Source organism: Ixodes scapularis, unplaced genomic scaffold (assembly GCF_016920785.2).
Source record: "Ixodes scapularis isolate PalLabHiFi unplaced genomic scaffold, ASM1692078v2 PGA_scaffold3__209_contigs__length_174095766, whole genome shotgun sequence".
Taxonomy (NCBI): domain Eukaryota; kingdom Metazoa; phylum Arthropoda; class Arachnida; order Ixodida; family Ixodidae; genus Ixodes; species Ixodes scapularis.
In genome coordinates, this window is record NW_024609868.1 from 42,421,148 (window position 1) to 42,433,829 (window position 12,682).

The 12,682-nt window shown below is 45.3% G+C and overlaps 1 non-coding gene across 2 annotated transcripts in view; it reads left to right on the top strand.

Moving 5' to 3' along the window:
- The window catches only part of LOC8038755, a 115,491-nt gene that overhangs the window by 30,349 nt on the left and 72,460 nt on the right, over positions 1-12,682 (top strand). Inside the window, exon 1 of one of the 2 annotated variants that reach the window (XR_006078085.1) lies at positions 9,315-9,444. The exons of the other annotated variant lie outside the window; for it this stretch is intronic. This is a non-coding gene — a transcript (uncharacterized LOC8038755). Of the gene's footprint in view, positions 1-9,314; positions 9,445-12,682 lie in introns of those variants that run through there. 2 annotated transcript variants of the gene reach the window in all.

The following is a 12,682-nucleotide window of genomic DNA, read 5'->3' on the forward strand; positions in this document are numbered from 1 at the left end:
CTGCGCGAATGTGGCAAAGGTTGTCATGCGCTTTGATTTAAACCTGGTGAGTTTTCTTGGTTACAATTGATGCATAATGTCAAAAATAGCTAAATAAGAAATTTCAGTGAGAAGTATGTGTATTTATCCACTTAAGGTGCTCTTTTTTAATATTTATTCTAACATTTATTTATGTGTTTGAATGTTTATTTATGTTTATTTATTTAGTCTTCCCTCGTTTTTAATTACTCCTTTCTTTCCACGGCCCTAGAGACTTCGACAGATCTCTAATCCGGCCCGTAGCCAAGAAGTTTGGAGATCCCTCGTTTAGACTACTGCAGTCAACTGGACGCAATGAAGGCCCGGAGTTTCAGGGTATATTGAAAGCATAAAAAAAGCACGTATAAAAAAAATTGCGTTTCTTATTCATGGCCGCCGCAGGCCCTCCACCTTAACACAAGAAGTCCATAAAATATCCAAGTGATAAGTACGCGGTAAGTTATTTATTTGCTCTTAAACTGGTGCGCACACGGCGGCGTGCCAGGCAAACTTCCTACTGCGATAAAGCGAAAGCCTTGAAGGTCAGTTAACTATAACCGCTTAAATATTAACTAAGGAAATCCCCCCTCCAGAAAAAAAAAACAAAAAAAACTGGGTCAGTTTGTTAATTGATTCGTAGAATAACAACGAAGAACTCCGAACGTTTTTTTTTTTTTTTTTTTCCCCGCCCAACGTGCCGAGGAAAAGCCTTCCAACGTTTTCGCATCCCCGTAAAAGAAGAGATCTAGCTCGAATCCCGTGACTCCAGTTTCAAGGAGGCACAGGAGAGCAATATAGTCCACGAAGGTAACCGGACAAAAGCTCACCGGACAAAAGCTCACCGGACAGAAGCTCACCGGACAAAAGCTCACCGGACAATAGCTCACCCGTTTTTTGACAGACCCGGACAAAAGCTCACCCGTTTTTTGACAGACCCGGACAAAAGCTCACCTCGATTTCTTTTTTTTTTACTATCCGGGCGAAACACGGGCTGAAATAAAGTGCGGACGCAATGGACATTGGACCATTTTTAGGAGAACTTGTACCTCATCCACATTGAGTTGAGAATTTTTTAAAAATACTTTGAAAGAACGGGAGTTCGGCCTTTTGGAAAGGTACAAGACAGATGACCAATTTAAAAAATTCTGCGGGATTTCAGATAGGCTCGGGTTCCTTCCACCACAGCTTGTTCCACAAGAACTGACCACCAGGGAAAAGTCTACCGGTGACATCGCTACCTACTGGACTATTTTGATTGCACGTATTTCAACGGCCGCTTCCGTTATGCTTCTGTTCCATCTGCGGCGGCACCCAGAGCGAATTCTTCCCTTCGCCTGACTCTGCGCCGACGGCGACCGGAGTTTCCCCCGGTACGGTGGAATATGTACGACACCACTCTTCAAGATAAAGACCGGATGAGCAACACCTGCGAAAGATAGAGTACCGGGTTCCAGAAGCCCGTCGGCCACGCCCATCCAAGCGTCTTGAGGCTGATTGAATGCCTACAACAAAATCAGGCGCTCGTTGCCACGGCATTGACAAAAGCCCGGAGAGGTGAGCCCACTGTAAAGCGGGTGCGAAAAATTACTCTGCACCTGCAGAATCGTCTTAGAAATATTTGCGAGGGCTTGCATGTACATCGAGATCTACCAAGACTGCTGGAGCTAGTGGGGCACTGCATTCGCTTCTAACCAATCGATAAATAAACTTGTTTCTACTAAAATCAACAAACCATGCGCCTGTCAGATTTAATTTATCGTTGCCTTTTTGTGTCGCACGCATGCACCTAAGTTGTCCGCACTCGTGTTAAGACCAACATGAAATTTTCTCGTGGTGAGCTTTTGTCCGGGTCTGTGAAAATAGGGGTGAGCTTTTGTCCGGGTATGTGAAAAAATGGGTGAGCTTTTGTCCGGTGAGCTTTTGTCCGGTGAGCTTCTGTCCGGTGAGCTTTTGTCCGGTGAGCTTTTGTCCGGGATTCGTCCACGAAGCGCACGGAGAGGAGCAATCCACGAAGCCTACACAAGTTAATACGGCCTGATGGATGCTAAATGAGCGGCCATTATAGGAAGTAATTATGACCTCCGTTCCGCCATCGGATCCGCCGAAAAGCGATCCGCTGTGGGAGACCCGCAGCGGATCGCTTTTCGCTTCTGCGAATACACTCGGAAGACTGTATTCTTGTACGTTCTGGTCCACTTCCCTTTTCTTTCTTTCCTGTCCGAGCTCTCCGCGAACTTTAATTTATTTCATCCGCCCTCCTAAGGAAGCAGGAAGATTGAAATCGAGCCTTGTTTAAAAATTATATCAAATAAAGCAAACAGCGGGACTTACGACAAAAAAACAACAACAAAAATATTTGTGGATGTGTACGCCTCAGGGATTCTGAACGAGTGACCAAAAACAACCGCAGGAACTGCCATGCCGTGTCTCCAGGAAGCCAAAAAGAAGAAGGAAAAAAAAAAAAAGAAAAGGAGAAGGAACGGAGCGTGAATGTAACATTTCATCTGTGCTGCGCACAGATACAAACACTCTACGGTATATGCGAAAATTAATTAAAGAAAAAAAAAAAAAAGAAGGCGAGAGCAGCTTGACGTTATCCGTATCCGTAGCAGGCCAACTTATAGGACACCGAAGAGCCGTCACCGATGGCTGCTAGCCACGGAGCTCCTCAGCCGTGACGGCCGCGGCGCTAGGAAGCGTTCTGCGGTTCTCCCACTTTCATGTTTGTTCTGGCTAAACGCACCATGAACGGACGTACGAACAGGTACTCTACTAGGTGGCCAGGCGAAGCAAGAGCCTGCTAACCGCTAACCGTTTATGTCGTACAGTCCCGGACGATAAGCTCAGGCGAGCGGGTGGTTTACAAGTCTTGCCGCGCAGTCTTTCAAGAGAAAGTTCGACCATTATCGAGGGGTCAAACAACTGTTAAGTTTTTGTCGTCGTCACTCCCCACTTGACTAGCAGTCGCCGAGTTAATGCTGATTGGCGACAAAAGGCAGAATCAAGCTTGGCTGAATCCACCGGGTCGGCAGGTCGAGCGATCAGTTCTCGGGCGTTTGGTAAAAAGTCCCCGGGGAATAAAAGGCGATAAGCGTTTGAAGACAGAATGAGTAGACAGGCGAGCTGGTTTGTGTTCCATATTTATGCAAACTGCAAGGAAACGTGTGTTGGAGATGGTATATATACGATTGTGCCAATAAAGCTTAGGAACTCCGTTTGAGACGTTCTGTGTTTGTCCCCTTCTTCGTCCGTCGTCTACGTTTTTTCAAAAATGTGTAACGATAAGCGTTTTTTTTTAGTCGAGCATTATCACCATTGGTGTTGACTCAGCAATTATTTGGTGATCAAGTGAGGAGTAACATGAAAAACTGAACGGCCGATGAAATGCCGCCCGTTTATACTATAAGGGACTATAAGTCACTGGACGTCATATTTGAGGGCGATGTTTAGAGCGCATGCTCGGAACGAGCTCACATTAATAAGCTGCTAAGACTTCCAATCCCGATGTTGCGGAATGCACGTTGCAAAAGAACTAGCTCGCCGTCAGCACGGGCTGAGTAGTCGCGGCCACAGCTATGGCCGCCATTAAATACTCCCTATATACGCTTTAAATACGCGCCTATGCTCAAAAGGCCTATGCTGAGGAGAAGGACGCAGTAAGAACTAAAATGGCGATAACTTGTCCCCGTAGTAATGATGAAGTGAAGAAAACGGAATAAAATAGGAACAAAAAACTGAAGGTCGGTTATGGCGCCACCCACGCATAGCTGCCTGAAGGCGTCTATAGCCTCGATTAACTTCCCTAAGATGGCACTTGGGGCTTTTGGAGTCACGCGCTCTCTAGGGTTTTCTTTACGGCTAGCGCTGTAATTGCTGTTAAGTTTCCATTCGAGTTGTATAAATATGGTACATACATATATTTATAACTGCCCCTATACTTAGCTTACATCGATTGCATTGACGTCATATATAATATATTCGCTGTCACTGTGGTGGGCGTGCAGCTGAACGCCTACCTTTAGCGGCATACATTTTGTTTTCTTTTTTTGCCACCGAATTTTTTATTTTTTTTTACCAAAAACCATTCTAGGAATGATTACCAGCACGATTCGACGACGTCCCGTGCAAAACATGTATTCGGGTTTATAAAATGCACTACGGGGTTTGACCTAAACATTATAACACAGTTTTTGGCCCGCAAATATAAACTATACGCATCGCACAAAGCAGAAACTTCGGGAGAACGTACGGTGGTGACAAACCCCAAAGTTTGAGAACGTGGCGTCACCTGGATCAAAAGGTACGAGAGAAAACCAAAATTTCCTTATGATCAGACGTCCACCTGCATGTCTAATATTCATCGAGCCAAAAAGTTACATTGCGGGCGTCCCTAGCATTAATGGCAGGAAAACAAAACTTGTCACCGAGAAAGACGAAATTCGTTGCTCTCTGTGTGATACGTTCATTATATGAAAATGAATGCTACAGGCGCCCACGATGTAATCTTTTTGCTTTGATGAATATTAGGCATGCCAGGCGGACGGCTGCTCATAAACCATTTCTTTTTCTCGTACCTTTTGATCCATGTAACGTCATGTTTTCAAACTTTCACATTTTGCAACCGCCGACAGCGTCACGTTCTCGCAAAGTTTCAGTTTTCTGCGACGCGTAACTTATTCTTCCGGGCCAAAAATCCTCTTTCCGTATACTCGCTCGACCCCTGTAGATGTTTCGCGCACCTCAAATGTGATCTGGATCCCCGTTTTGTATATTTTTCTCTGTTTTTCTTTTATTTTTTTTATTTTGGTGCGCTTTTTGGATCGGGCCGTTCACGAGGAAGCCGTGGCACGCCTCTCTGTTGTTATCCGTTTCGGTGTGTGTGTCTCGTTCACCCAGTTCACCCGAAGTTATATGGAGCCGGACTTGCCGCGACGTTAGAAACGGCGGCCCTTCAGTTGCATCTAGAGCTGGATGCTGCATCACATTCTGTCTGCACTGCCGTTGCCACGATAGTGAGAGGATGGGGCGACTGGTTGCCCTTACATTTTGTTGGTTCCTTCGTCCCAGGCTACTAAATCTCGGCCAAGGAGCGAACGACATTAATCTCTTAGAGCTGCGCGTATACAGAGAGGAAATACCGGTAGGCCATTCATTTGCCGAATTTATGTCCACAAACGGTGCACACGTGTATTGCTCTAGAGCCCTGTTTCGGCATTTCCTTATAGCGCCTAACTACAGAGTACATCGCACCGCGCGAACGCGTGCTAAAGGCTTCCCGCGCACCGCAACCGGTTGTACTAGGACCCCAGTTCGTGAACTGCCGTGGCGAGATTAGTAGCACCCGCGAAAAAAGACGGCATCGACTCCACTGCTCTCGCATGCGCTTACGAAGATGGAGGATCGGGTGAAAGGGTGCAGAGGGCGGCACACGCGGAAAGGGAGCCTCGCTTCGCTTTCCGATAAATAGAGCGGTTCGGGTATACGATTACAGCTTTTTCTTTTTTTTTTTTTGGTTGCGTTTTGGTTTTTTAAGGTTTCGGTTTTAACATTTCGGTTACTAATTAGCCGCCCCTTAAAAAATACAACAAACGAAGACGTTTTTTTGTTCTCTTTTTGGTTTGTTCTCTTTTATCAAGTAAATAATAAAAACACCCTGCATACGACTAGTTTCTTTTTTTTTTTTTTGTTAACGTTTGACAACAGCTTTTTAACAAACGGTTCGAAGAAATTCCTTGTATTCTGCAACGGGTCAGCGAGGCGAAAGTAATAGGAGTCATAAAACTATGTGTGTGTTTGTGTGTGTATGAAAATGTAGTCAGCGTGATGCTTGTTAATACCATTAATAAAGGCGACATGTCTCTACGCTGTAGATGAGAAATTTAGACAATGCACAACGGCTAGCCTGGGATCTTCAGGTGCCTCACGCAGTAGTCCTGCACACACGCCGGCACGATGCTCATCCAGATCGAAACGATCCACGCCGATAAGCATTTCGAAACTTCTCTACAACTTATAGATTGGTCAGAAGATTCATTACTTTGCGGCTCTTGTTCACATCATTTATTTCCATTACATATTTTTGTTCAACATGCTTACATGCTACTGAGGATACGGTCACACTGCTTATATATATCATTCGAAAGACATACTTCAGTTCGGCATCTCAATACGCATGTTTTCCCCAAACAACCAACTCAGTCAAGTTTTTTTCTTTAAACGCTTTTAAAATAACCTTTCCAGACGCTTGTCTTTCCACCGGGGTCACAATTAAGATATTTTATTCGCGAGCAGTCTATGCGTGTCGCATGCCTAAAATAAATATCTTAAACGTGTAACCGACCTGATGCTTTCATTACATGTAGTTTACAATAACCTTCATTCGCAGGAGATAATACCGCAAAAAAAAAAAAAAATTAATTACATTTTAAGATATGGGAATCAGCCATTTAAACTCAGTCAATCGAAATGCACCACTGTCACCTGGCCGACCGGGCGACCGCATTCGCTTATGAATACCGTCATTCGATATGAAATATCGTGGACGTTGTTTCACTCGCTAAAGCGTCGTTCACTCAAGTGAGTGTCTCCCCACCAAAACATCCGAGCTTTCCACATGATCGTGTATTTTCTTTCAATAAAATATTTCGTCACTGGGGTGGTTGTGATTGGGATGATTTCGTGATTGGGATGATACCACGGAAGAGTTGAACAACCGAGAGCCACTAAGCTTTTTACACAACAGAAACGAACTCCGACGCCCGGCTAGCCGTGTTGTTAGCTCTCTGTTGTTGACATCATCGGTGTTAATGGCATCTATTGGCTCCCAAAAGTCACGTGTCGGGAGAAGCTTTTCTTGTTTTGTAGAAATCGTCGCGGCCACAGATACCTTTGACCACAGCAGAGCTGTCACCGTACGCCTTAGCTCGGCAAACGTTCTACGTGTTTCTATGAAATCCAACAAGATCGAGCCTCGATGTGAAAAAGGTGACGGCGCTCCACGCAAGTTTTTGATCACGTGGTGCGCTGTCACCTGCTCTCTCCGGCTCTCTTATTGGCCCACTAGCCTTGTAGAATCCAACGTTTGCAGGTTAAGCGGAAATGGAGCGGTAGCGAAGGAAACATGCCGCCGGCGCCTCCGTCCACAGCGGCGCCGACCCAGCCGTTTCGTCGTCTGGAACAGCGACTCGCCTCCAGCTCCGGTGGCAATCTGTTCATCGAACGGCGTTTCATCGACAGATCGTTTCATCGACACGCGATGTTTCATCGAGAGATCGTTTCATCGACACGCGATGTGTCATCGATAGATTGTTTCATCGACGGCTCAGATTAGCTTTTTCCTTTAGTAAGCTGCGTCAGACTGTCGCCGCGAAGCGGCGTGAACGGGTGGGTCAGGTGGGTTAGTATTTTTGCAATCAACCGCCGCAGACTGTCACCGCGGAGCGGCGTAAAGGAGGGGGGGGGGGGGGGGGGGAATGGGTGAACACGCACCTCAGTGATATGCGCGCGACGAAATGTCCCTACAGTGAGCAATTCGCGTAATGAGTGTCGATGCAGCGTCAGTCTCGACGAAAGGTGTGTCCGTGAAAAGTTGTCCACGAAACAGAATTCCACGAAACGAGTTTCTATCAAAATGATGGCGACCCCGCTAGCTCCGCCCGCCCACGTTTTCGTTTTCTCTGTCCCGCTCCTTTCTCCGGCTGCTTTCGCGAAGGAAGCAAGCAAAGTGGAGACGATGTGCGGCCTGCAAATTCCGATGGCATTTCAAAATAATCGGTCATGTTCCGCTGTATTATTGTTGAAAAAGAAAATGCTGAACCGATATTATATATCGGTTACCGGTTAAGACATTACGGTTACAGTGAACATCGGATTAACATATCAGTTTCGTTCCGGTTCCGGTTACCGAACAAATTTCTATCCTAAACGGTGTTCGGTTCGGGTTACGGTTACGGTTTCATGAAGTCCGTGCGTGAAAAGCGGACAAAATTGTCCCAGTTAAGAAAGGGGTCAACACAACAATCTCAAAGCTTTTAGGCTTCCCCTCTCGCGACATTCAAATCGAGGTGGTAATCTTTATATATATATATATATATATATATATATATATATATATATATATATATATATATATATATATATATATATATATATTTCTTCCAGGCCACGTTCCACCCCGCTGACTCTTGGCGAAACCTCGGCGACCAAAGTACCGAAAGGAAAATGGCTTTCAACCTTCGATGGCGTGTGACGGCCGACACAGATGAACGATTCGCCGATTCGGCCCGACATAGGATTAGGCGAATGGCGTCTCGGTACTGCGCGTCAGATGTCTAATCTTTTTTGCATTAGGTATCACACATAGTATAACCTGCCGTCTTGAGGGGACCTTTCCTGTATCTTTTCGGCATCACGTCTTGAGAGACGAAGTCCGTGACATGGCTGTGGAGAATCTTCTGACGTTACTTGAGAGTTTGCTTATAGTTCGGTTCACTTTTGAGACAATACTCTAAAGCCGCTGTGACACTGCTAATGCATCATACAAAAATACAGTCTTCAGACACTGTCTGTGGCATGTTTCTTTCTTGTATGGTGGTGCAGCCACATTGGCAAACATGCTTTGAAGTTCGAACATATTTCGGGATAATTTTGTCACCGTGACTGCAGCAAACAGCGTGTCTTTCGAATGATCTGTAGCGGCGTGAAAGCGCCTTAAGAAGAAATCCTCGGGCACCTGATGTATATGGATAGATATGAGCGACAAGCATTATATGGACTCGCTCACCGTAATAATTGGGGGAAAAAAATAACCGTTGCTAAAATCGAACGCTATGTCAACGACGCTCTTAATTCGAGCGATTTCTAGCCGAAAAATAAATATAGTTACGATATATCCCCTACCGCGTAAGTAAAAAAAAAGTACCTGCTCATGTAAACGAACAAAAACTGTGCCTAAAGGTGTATTCACACGACGGAAATATCCCCTGAGAAGTTTCTACGAAATTGGTGACGTCACCGTTTCTGCGGTTCAAAATTTGCCATGTTCCCGGAAAAAAACAACAAGAAAAAAACGCGCATAACTTACAAGCTAGGGGTTACGACAAAGCCATGCCGGCGTTAACAGTCTTCATGACACAGATGCTGTTGCTCCTGTTCAGGGCTTCACCAAGTACCTCGGACGGCGATGGGGCCTGCCCTTCGTCATGGTCGCGGGAGCGCTCGTTCAACACCGACTCAGCAGCGCAAGAGGAAGCTCCTGCTGCCTCACGCCTGACGTGGCCAACGTGGTGCCTCACCGACAGCCGCACGTTGGCGCACCGTGGAACGTTTTCGTTTCCGTCCGTCGGCTGCCTTCAAAAGCATCTTCCACCGCTGCAATCGCTGGGGCACGGTAAAGCCATGCCGGCGTTAACAGTCTTCATGACGCAGGTTAGTTACACGCGCTTTCTTTACCTTAACAATTTCTTCACGTTATTTTTTACTAAAGAAGACTTGCTAAACGTTCCCGACTCATGCCCATTATCTAACCCTCAGATAAATCCTATCATAATTGACCACGCAGGCGTATTGGAAGCAATAGAAAACCTAGTGCCACTAAATAAGCTACGCTTCAGAGTAACGACACTTGGCCATATTGTGGCTTAAAATCATGGTTGCCAGTTATCTGAGGCTTTATCTGAAATCACAGGAAATGCTTTTCAGCCCTCCACAAATGTTTAAACCGTTCGCGACAGAGCAAAGCAGTATTACATGACCTTCCTAACACCGAATCTAATGCTGAGAAAGTCGTACTTTTGAATCCTGACGATCGGCCGTTGCGTCTGTTCTGCATACGAGCCAAAATGGCGGCGCCCACAACAATGTCGGGGAACGGAGTGCCGATACTCTAAGCGCAGCTTATTTAGTGGCTCTAAGAAAACCTAAAGGTCTCCTCGAGCTCTGGAAACTATCTAATTAATTTGAAGGTATTAATGAACACTAAACACAATTCCTGTTTTCCTCTGTGACATATTCTCATAATCACTCACGCTTTCCATAGTTCCACGTGACTGGAAAATTCGGAACTTTCAGCGATGGTAGTGCCGCGGTGTGAGAATCGTGTTCCCTACCTCCTGGATGATTGGCCTCATAATAAATGGGCTTGCCAACACCTTCATGGCGTGAAAAAATAACGTAAGGCTCTAGTACTGCTCGTATATAGCAAAACTAAAATTACTTACGCGTAGCATACCCAGCCTCGTACCGCTGTTCTACGACGGTCATCCAGATGACAGCCATTTTGATTTACACAAGTACGCCCCCTATAGGTCGGGAAAGTTGCTAATAGTTAACGTAATACCCGTTCACGAGACTGGTGATCGCCAACTAATAAGTAACTACCGTCCCATCTCTCTCACCAGTGTTTCATCTAAGCTCATGGAGCATATACTTTACTCAAATATAATACACTTTCTTGACTCTCATAACCTTCTTTTTGAACATCAGCACGGATTTCGTAAATCTTACTCTTGTGAAACCCAGCTACTTCCTTATTGATATTTATTCAAGCTTCAATTCGAATATTCACACCGACGCCATTTTCAATGACTTCTCCAAAGCATTCGACAAAGTACCCCACCAACGTCTTTTAACAAAGCTTAACGACAATAATATTCATCCTTCTGTTGTTAAGTGGATTTCTAAATCCCTAATTAACCGTAAGCAATATTCCTCCGTTAACAACGTAAAATTTCCCACCTCTACCGTAACGTCAAGTGTCCCTCAGGGAACCGTATTTGGCCGCCTTCTGTTCCTAATCTATAATAATGATCTCCACCTTAATATCGCTTCTTCTGTTTCGTCTTGTCCGCCGACGATTGTGTCATTTACCGACTTATTCTTTTATACCATGGTCATCACACTCTCCAGGAAGACCTAGAGTCTGTAATCCATTGGTGTGAAAAATGGCAGGTGACGTTAAACTTCAATAAACGTAGATCCCTATCATTTTCCCCCATTTTTGTAATACCTCTCTAACACTCAAGTAATAGCATGCTCATATTATAAATACCTGGGTGTTCATCTCACCTCTGAAATATCATGGACTACTCACATAACTTCTGTTATTTCCGATACTAACCGTTCTCTCACATATTTGCACCTTAACCTCGAACTTGCTACCCTCCGTGAAACGACTAGCGCATACTACTCTTATAAGATCGAAGTTAGAATACGCCTCATCTATATGGTCCCCATAGCGGTCCTACCTTGCAAATAATCTAGAATCCGTCCAAAACGGAGCCCTTCGTTTTATTTATAACAACTACTCATCATATACCAGCATATCAGGATTACGCCAATCAGCTAACCTTCATTCACTTTCCCTTCGCCGCCGAGTATCACGCCTTTCTCTCCTCCATCGAATTTTTATCACAATAGCCACCTCAAAGAATCACTGTTATCACCTCCCCATCGTATTTTCCCACGTCTAGATCACCTATGTAAATTAGGTCAAATTCGATCGTCAACTGTTTCTCACCACACTTCCACACTACCATTGGCCATCGAGGATTGGAACTCACTACCTCATAACATCGTTTCTATTAATATTGCTAAATTTGTTGAAGCCATTACCCTCTCTTTATCTAACCTACCTAGCTAGCTCACTGTGTTATAATTGTGTTTACTGTTCTATTTGTTTTTGTTCTATTGCCACCCCCTTGTAATACCCCACGGGCCCTCAAGGAAAATAAATGATGAAATGATGATGATGATAAGAACGTGTCCGGGGACAAGTCCGCGGACCCGTGGAATTCTGTGCACCACGTGGGAAAACGTCATGAAATAGGGCCGCGTACCTGTCGCACCACGGCACCCAGGGTTACCGAGATATCAAACCCGTTATATTGTCGTTACTTTTCTGGTCCGGCGATGCCCGTGCCAGGTCCGCGGACTCAACTAACTTGGTAGAACACTGTACTTGGTAGGAATCAATGGAGCCCAACTGCCCGCGCGACAACTGGCTGCACGAGCCTTCTTTTTTCTTTTTCTTTCTTCTTTTTCTTTTCTACGATACACTTTCAGCGTTTATTCATATGGCTCTTGCTTTGCTGTGCTTTATGTAACGGTTGACACTACTGGCGACGTGCGCGATCGAAAGCGTCGCTGCGATCGTCCTTCCACGATTGGCCCAGTGCTGACTATGACGTCAGCAAAGGATTTTTCATCGACGGAAATAAGAGGAATGGAAGAAATTCAATTTTGGCGGTGTTGGTAGCGTTGGTTTCAAAGCGCAATGATTTCTTGGTTCCACCATGTTCGTTAGAAACACCATCGAACTTGTTGTTAGTGGGGTAAGGACTTCACGAGAGGGCACCAAAGGAGGGCGCCACCAAAACATCTCGCCGTTAATACTGCATCTCATGAGTTGCGTGCAGCAAAGGCAAAAGCACAGGCGCGAGGGCCTGGATTTCATATTTGCTTTCCTTTCACGAGCGCTCGCGAAAAGGAAGCACATCTGTAAGCCACGTGCCCGCGCCAATGCCTTTGCCTCTGCTGCACACAACTCCTGAGATAGAGTATAGTTGATACTTCATTCAACCAAATGTGTTTATATGCTCTTTTTTGTAATCACTGTTTTCGTCCCTGCAACATGTAAAGGCACTTTAACCATAGACGATGTTTTACC